This window comes from Diachasmimorpha longicaudata, unplaced genomic scaffold (genome assembly GCF_034640455.1).
Source record: "Diachasmimorpha longicaudata isolate KC_UGA_2023 unplaced genomic scaffold, iyDiaLong2 ctg00000326.1, whole genome shotgun sequence".
Lineage (NCBI taxonomy): Eukaryota > Metazoa > Arthropoda > Insecta > Hymenoptera > Braconidae > Diachasmimorpha > Diachasmimorpha longicaudata.
Genome location: NW_026974084.1, coordinates 5001 through 14066, shown reverse-complemented (window position 1 = coordinate 14066; position 9066 = coordinate 5001).

Sequence of the window (9066 nt, the reverse complement as noted above, 5' to 3'; positions counted from 1 at the left end):
CACTCACGTGTGGATATAAAAATAAGTGATATTTTTGCTTGATGCTATTTTTGTCGGTATGCAAAATCGTTGTCAAGATTCTCAAACCTTAAAATCAGGCCAGCCGGCAATTGGCGGGTGAAAATTTCAATCAATTCCCATTCCTCACATCAAACTATGCATATAACAATAGCTTTTATGCTGAATGACGGCTATCCGGCTGTCCCTATCCAAAAATTGAGAAATCCATAAGTGTCCCTACCTACTTTGCGCCGAAGCAATACGAATCAAAAAGAACTACGAATGGGGACTTAGAATAATTTTTCATTTTTCCCAACTTTGAAAATAATCACTTGAAAAAAATCTTAGAATCCAAAGAATAGTATACTTGATCGTTCTACAAGTCGAAAATTGGAAAAATAAGTGATATTTTTGCTTGATGCTATTTTGTCGGTATGCAAAATCGTTGTCAAGATTCTCAAACCTTAAAATCAGGCCAGCCGGCAATTGGCGGGTGAAAATTTCAATCAATTCCCATTCCTCACATCAAACTATGCATATAACAATAGCTTTTATGCTGAATGACGGCTATCCGGCTGTCCCTATCCAAAAATTGAGAAATCCATAAGTGTCCCTACCTACTTTGCGCCGAAGCAATACGAATCAAAAAGAACTACGAATGGGGACTTAGAATAATTTTTCATTTTTCCCAACTTTGAAAATAATCACTTGAAAAAAATCTTAGAATCCAAAGAATAGTATACTTGATCGTTCTACAAGTCGAAAATTGGAAAAATAAGTGATATTTTTGCTTGATGCTATTTTTGTCGGTATGCAAAATCGTTGTCAAGATTCTCAAACCTTAAAATCAGGCCAGCCGGCAATTGGCGGGTGAAAATTTCAATCAATTCCCATTCCTCACATCAAACTATGCATATAACAATAGCTTTTATGCTGAATGACGGCTATCCGGCTGTCCCTATCCAAAAATTGAGAAATCCATAAGTGTCCCTACCTACTTTGCGCCGAAGCAATACGAATCAAAAAGAACTACGAATGGGGACTTAGAATAATTTTTCATTTTTCCCAACTTTGAAAATAATCACTTGAAAAAAATCTTAGAATCCAAAGAATAGTATACTTGATCGTTCTACAAGTCGAAAATTGGAAAAATAAGTGATATTTTTGCTTGATGCTATTTTTGTCGGTATGCAAAATCGTTGTCAAGATTCTCAAACCTTAAAATCAGGCCAGCCGGCAATTGGCGGGTGAAAATTTCAATCAATTCCCATTCCTCACATCAAACTATGCATATAACAATAGCTTTTATGCTGAATGACGGCTATCCGGCTGTCCCTATCCAAAAATTGAGAAATCCATAAGTGTCCCTACCTACTTTGCGCCGAAGCAATACGAATCAAAAAGAACTACGAATGGGGACTTAGAATAATTTTTCATTTTTCCCAACTTTGAAAATAATCACTTGAAAAAAATCTTAGAATCCAAAGAATAGTATACTTGATCGTTCTACAAGTCGAAAATTGGAAAAATAAGTGATATTTTTGCTTGATGCTATTTTTGTCGGTATGCAAAATCGTTGTCAAGATTCTCAAACCTTAAAATCAGGCCAGCCGGCAATTGGCGGGTGAAAATTTCAATCAATTCCCATTCCTCACATCAAACTATGCATATAACAATAGCTTTTATGCTGAATGACGGCTATCCGGCTGTCCCTATCCAAAAATTGAGAAAGCCATAAGTGTCCCTACCTACTTTGCGCCGAAGCAATACGAATCAAAAAGAACTACGAATGGGGACTTAGAATAATTTTTCATTTTTCCCAACTTTGAAAATAATCACTTGAAAAAAATCTTAGAATCCAAAGAATAGTATACTTGATCGTTCTACAAGTCGAAAATTGGAAAAATAAGTGATATTTTTGCTTGATGCTATTTTTGTCGGTATGCAAAATCGTTGTCAAGATTCTCAAACCTTAAAATCAGGCCAGCCGGCAATTGGCGGGTGAAAATTTCAATCAATTCCCATTCCTCACATCAAACTATGCATATAACAATAGCTTTTATGCTGAATGACGGCTATCCGGCTGTCCCTATCCAAAAATTGAGAAATCCATAAGTGTCCCTACCTACTTTGCGCCGAAGCAATACGAATCAAAAAGAACTACGAATGGGGACTTAGAATAATTTTTCATTTTTCCCAACTTTGAAAATAATCACTTGAAAAAAATCTTAGAATCCAAAGAATAGTATACTTGATCGTTCTACAAGTCGAAAATTGGAAAAATAAGTGATATTTTTGCTTGATGCTATTTTTGTCGGTATGCAAAATCGTTGTCAAGATTCTCAAACCTTAAAATCAGGCCAGCCGGCAATTGGCGGGTGAAAATTTCAATCAATTCCCATTCCTCACATCAAACTATGCATATAACAATAGCTTTTATGCTGAATGACGGCTATCCGGCTGTCCCTATCCAAAAATTGAGAAATCCATAAGTGTCCCTACCTACTTTGCGCCGAAGCAATACGAATCAAAAAGAACTACGAATGGGGACTTAGAATAATTTTTCATTTTTCCCAACTTTGAAAATAATCACTTGAAAAAAATCTTAGAATCCAAAGAATAGTATACTTGATCGTTCTACAAGTCGAAAATTGGAAAAATAAGTGATATTTTTGCTTGATGCTATTTTTGTCGGTATGCAAAATCGTTGTCAAGATTCTCAAACCTTAAAATCAGGCCAGCCGGCAATTGGCGGGTGAAAATTTCAATCAATTCCCATTCCTCACATCAAACTATGCATATAACAATAGCTTTTATGCTGAATGACGGCTATCCGGCTGTCCCTATCCAAAAATTGAGAAATCCATAAGTGTCCCTACCTACTTTGCGCCGAAGCAATACGAATCAAAAAGAACTACGAATGGGGACTTAGAATAATTTTTCATTTTTCCCAACTTTGAAAATAATCACTTGAAAAAAATCTTAGAATCCAAAGAATAGTATACTTGATCGTTCTACAAGTCGAAAATTGGAAAAATAAGTGATATTTTTGCTTGATGCTATTTTTGTCGGTATGCAAAATCGTTGTCAAGATTCTCAAACCTTAAAATCAGGCCAGCCGGCAATTGGCGGGTGAAAATTTCAATCAATTCCCATTCCTCACATCAAACTATGCATATAACAATAGCTTTTATGCTGAATGACGGCTATCCGGCTGTCCCTATCCAAAAATTGAGAAATCCATAAGTGTCCCTACCTACTTTGCGCCGAAGCAATACGAATCAAAAAGAACTACGAATGGGGACTTAGAATAATTTTTCATTTTTCCCAACTTTGAAAATAATCACTTGAAAAAAATCTTAGAATCCAAAGAATAGTATACTTGATCGTTCTACAAGTCGAAAATTGGAAAAATAAGTGATATTTTTGCTTGATGCTATTTTTGTCGGTATGCAAAATCGTTGTCAAGATTCTCAAACCTTAAAATCAGGCCAGCCGGCAATTGGCGGGTGAAAATTTCAATCAATTCCCATTCCTCACATCAAACTATGCATATAACAATAGCTTTTATGCTGAATGACGGCTATCCGGCTGTCCCTATCCAAAAATTGAGAAATCCATAAGTGTCCCTACCTACTTTGCGCCGAAGCAATACGAATCAAAAAGAACTACGAATGGGGACTTAGAATAATTTTTCATTTTTCCCAACTTTGAAAATAATCACTTGAAAAAAATCTTAGAATCCAAAGAATAGTATACTTGATCGTTCTACAAGTCGAAAATTGGAAAAATAAGTGATATTTTTGCTTGATGCTATTTTTGTCGGTATGCAAAATCGTTGTCAAGATTCTCAAACCTTAAAATCAGGCCAGCCGGCAATTGGCGGGTGAAAATTTCAATCAATTCCCATTCCTCACATCAAACTATGCATATAACAATAGCTTTTATGCTGAATGACGGCTATCCGGCTGTCCCTATCCAAAAATTGAGAAAGCCATAAGTGTCCCTACCTACTTTGCGCCGAAGCAATACGAATCAAAAAGAACTACGAATGGGGACTTAGAATAATTTTTCATTTTTCCCAACTTTGAAAATAATCACTTGAAAAAAATCTTAGAATCCAAAGAATAGTATACTTGATCGTTCTACAAGTCGAAAATTGGAAAAATAAGTGATATTTTTGCTTGATGCTATTTTTGTCGGTATGCAAAATCGTTGTCAAGATTCTCAAACCTTAAAATCAGGCCAGCCGGCAATTGGCGGGTGAAAATTTCAATCAATTCCCATTCCTCACATCAAACTATGCATATAACAATAGCTTTTATGCTGAATGACGGCTATCCGGCTGTCCCTATCCAAAAATTGAGAAATCCATAAGTGTCCCTACCTACTTTGCGCCGAAGCAATACGAATCAAAAAGAACTACGAATGGGGACTTAGAATAATTTTTCATTTTTCCCAACTTTGAAAATAATCACTTGAAAAAAATCTTAGAATCCAAAGAATAGTATACTTGATCGTTCTACAAGTCGAAAATTGGAAAAATAAGTGATATTTTTGCTTGATGCTATTTTTGTCGGTATGCAAAATCGTTGTCAAGATTCTCAAACCTTAAAATCAGGCCAGCCGGCAATTGGCGGGTGAAAATTTCAATCAATTCCCATTCCTCACATCAAACTATGCATATAACAATAGCTTTTATGCTGAATGACGGCTATCCGGCTGTCCCTATCCAAAAATTGAGAAAGCCATAAGTGTCCCTACCTACTTTGCGCCGAAGCAATACGAATCAAAAAGAACTACGAATGGGGACTTAGAATAATTTTTCATTTTTCCCAACTTTGAAAATAATCACTTGAAAAAAATCTTAGAATCCAAAGAATAGTATACTTGATCGTTCTACAAGTCGAAAATTGGAAAAATAAGTGATATTTTTGCTTGATGCTATTTTTGTCGGTATGCAAAATCGTTGTCAAGATTCTCAAACCTTAAAATCAGGCCAGCCGGCAATTGGCGGGTGAAAATTTCAATCAATTCCCATTCCTCACATCAAACTATGCATATAACAATAGCTTTTATGCTGAATGACGGCTATCCGGCTGTCCCTATCCAAAAATTGAGAAATCCATAAGTGTCCCTACCTACTTTGCGCCGAAGCAATACGAATCAAAAAGAACTACGAATGGGGACTTAGAATAATTTTTCATTTTTCCCAACTTTGAAAATAATCACTTGAAAAAAATCTTAGAATCCAAAGAATAGTATACTTGATCGTTCTACAAGTCGAAAATTGGAAAAATAAGTGATATTTTTGCTTGATGCTATTTTTGTCGGTATGCAAAATCGTTGTCAAGATTCTCAAACCTTAAAATCAGGCCAGCCGGCAAGTGGCGGGTGAAAATTTCAATCAATTCCCATTCCTCACATCAAACTATGCATATAACAATAGCTTTTATGCTGAATGACGGCTATCCGGCTGTCCCTATCCAAAAATTGAGAAAGCCATAAGTGTCCCTACCTACTTTGCGCCGAAGCAATACGAATCAAAAAGAACTACGAATGGGGACTTAGAATAATTTTTCATTTTTCCCAACTTTGAAAATAATCACTTGAAAAAAATCTTAGAATCCAAAGAATAGTATACTTGATCGTTCTACAAGTCGAAAATTGGAAAAATAAGTGATATTTTTGCTTGATGCTATTTTTGTCGGTATGCAAAATCGTTGTCAAGATTCTCAAACCTTAAAATCAGGCCAGCCGGCAATTGGCGGGTGAAAATTTCAATCAATTCCCATTCCTCACATCAAACTATGCATATAACAATAGCTTTTATGCTGAATGACGGCTATCCGGCTGTCCCTATCCAAAAATTGAGAAATCCATAAGTGTCCCTACCTACTTTGCGCCGAAGCAATACGAATCAAAAAGAACTACGAATGGGGACTTAGAATAATTTTTCATTTTTCCCAACTTTGAAAATAATCACTTGAAAAAAATCTTAGAATCCAAAGAATAGTATACTTGATCGTTCTACAAGTCGAAAATTGGAAAAATAAGTGATATTTTTGCTTGATGCTATTTTTGTCGGTATGCAAAATCGTTGTCAAGATTCTCAAACCTTAAAATCAGGCCAGCCGGCAATTGGCGGGTGAAAATTTCAATCAATTCCCATTCCTCACATCAAACTATGCATATAACAATAGCTTTTATGCTGAATGACGGCTATCCGGCTGTCCCTATCCAAAAATTGAGAAAGCCATAAGTGTCCCTACCTACTTTGCGCCGAAGCAATACGAATCAAAAAGAACTACGAATGGGGACTTAGAATAATTTTTCATTTTTCCCAACTTTGAAAATAATCACTTGAAAAAAATCTTAGAATCCAAAGAATAGTATACTTGATCGTTCTACAAGTCGAAAATTGGAAAAATAAGTGATATTTTTGCTTGATGCTATTTTTGTCGGTATGCAAAATCGTTGTCAAGATTCTCAAACCTTAAAATCAGGCCAGCCGGCAATTGGCGGGTGAAAATTTCAATCAATTCCCATTCCTCACATCAAACTATGCATATAACAATAGCTTTTATGCTGAATGACGGCTATCCGGCTGTCCCTATCCAAAAATTGAGAAATCCATAAGTGTCCCTACCTACTTTGCGCCGAAGCAATACGAATCAAAAAGAACTACGAATGGGGACTTAGAATAATTTTTCATTTTTCCCAACTTTGAAAATAATCACTTGAAAAAAATCTTAGAATCCAAAGAATAGTATACTTGATCGTTCTACAAGTCGAAAATTGGAAAAATAAGTGATATTTTTGCTTGATGCTATTTTTGTCGGTATGCAAAATCGTTGTCAAGATTCTCAAACCTTAAAATCAGGCCAGCCGGCAATTGGCGGGTGAAAATTTCAATCAATTCCCATTCCTCACATCAAACTATGCATATAACAATAGCTTTTATGCTGAATGACGGCTATCCGGCTGTCCCTATCCAAAAATTGAGAAATCCATAAGTGTCCCTACCTACTTTGCGCCGAAGCAATACGAATCAAAAAGAACTACGAATGGGGACTTAGAATAATTTTTCATTTTTCCCAACTTTGAAAATAATCACTTGAAAAAAATCTTAGAATCCAAAGAATAGTATACTTGATCGTTCTACAAGTCGAAAATTGGAAAAATAAGTGATATTTTTGCTTGATGCTATTTTTGTCGGTATGCAAAATCGTTGTCAAGATTCTCAAACCTTAAAATCAGGCCAGCCGGCAATTGGCGGGTGAAAATTTCAATCAATTCCCATTCCTCACATCAAACTATGCATATAACAATAGCTTTTATGCTGAATGACGGCTATCCGGCTGTCCCTATCCAAAAATTGAGAAATCCATAAGTGTCCCTACCTACTTTGCGCCGAAGCAATACGAATCAAAAAGAACTACGAATGGGGACTTAGAATAATTTTTCATTTTTCCCAACTTTGAAAATAATCACTTGAAAAAAATCTTAGAATCCAAAGAATAGTATACTTGATCGTTCTACAAGTCGAAAATTGGAAAAATAAGTGATATTTTTGCTTGATGCTATTTTTGTCGGTATGCAAAATCGTTGTCAAGATTCTCAAACCTTAAAATCAGGCCAGCCGGCAAGTGGCGGGTGAAAATTTCAATCAATTCCCATTCCTCACATCAAACTATGCATATAACAATAGCTTTTATGCTGAATGACGGCTATCCGGCTGTCCCTATCCAAAAATTGAGAAAGCCATAAGTGTCCCTACCTACTTTGCGCCGAAGCAATACGAATCAAAAAGAACTACGAATGGGGACTTAGAATAATTTTTCATTTTTCCCAACTTTGAAAATAATCACTTGAAAAAAATCTTAGAATCCAAAGAATAGTATACTTGATCGTTCTACAAGTCGAAAATTAGAAAAATAAGTGATATTTTTGCTTGATGCTATTTTTGTCGGTATGCAAAAATAGCATCACAGAATTTTTAATTGTAAAAAATATATATTCATATATAATTGAATGCATAAAATTAAACTAAATTCTATATAACTAATTTATAATTTACCAAGTAACCGATATTATTAATTTTTATTGATGACTTGAAACGTTGATCCTATTTTTGTTGGTATGCAAAAATAGCATCACAGAATTTTTAATTAAAAAAAATACATATTCATATATAATTGAATGCATAAAATTAAACTAGATTCCATACAACTATTTTATAGTTTATCAAGTAACCGATATTATTAATTTTCAATGATGTCTTGGAACGTTGATGCTATTTTTGTTGGTATGCAAAAATAGCATCACAGAATTTTTAATTGAAAAAAATTATATTCATATATAATTGAATGCATAAAATTAAACTAAATTCTATACAACTAATTTATATTTTATCAAGTAACCGACATTATTAATTTTCAATGGTGTCTTGGAACGTTGATCCTATTTTTGTTGGTATGCAAAAATAGCATCACAGAATTTTTAATTAAAAAAAATATATATTCATATATAATTGAATCCATAAAATTAAACTAAATTCTATACAACTATTTTATAGTTTATCAAGTAACCGATATTATTAATTTTCAATGATGTCTTGGAACGTTGATGCTATTTTTGTTGGTATGCAAAAATAGCATCACAGAATTTTTAATTGAAAAAAATATATATTCAGATATAATTGAATGCATAAAATTAAACTAAATTCTATACAACTAATTTATATTTTATCAAGTAACCAATATTATTAATTTTCAATGATGTCTTGGAACGTTGATGCTATTTTTGTTGGTATGCAAAAATAGCATCACAGAATTTTTAATTGAAAAAAATTATATTCATATATAATTGAATGCATAAAATTAAACTAAATTCTATACAACTAATTTATATTTTATCAAGTAACCGACATTATTAATTTTCAATGGTGTCTTGGAACGTTGATCCTATTTTTGTTGGTATGCAAAAATAGCATCACAGAATTTTTAATTAAAAAAAATATATATTCATATATAATTGAATCCATAAAATTAAACTAAATTCTAT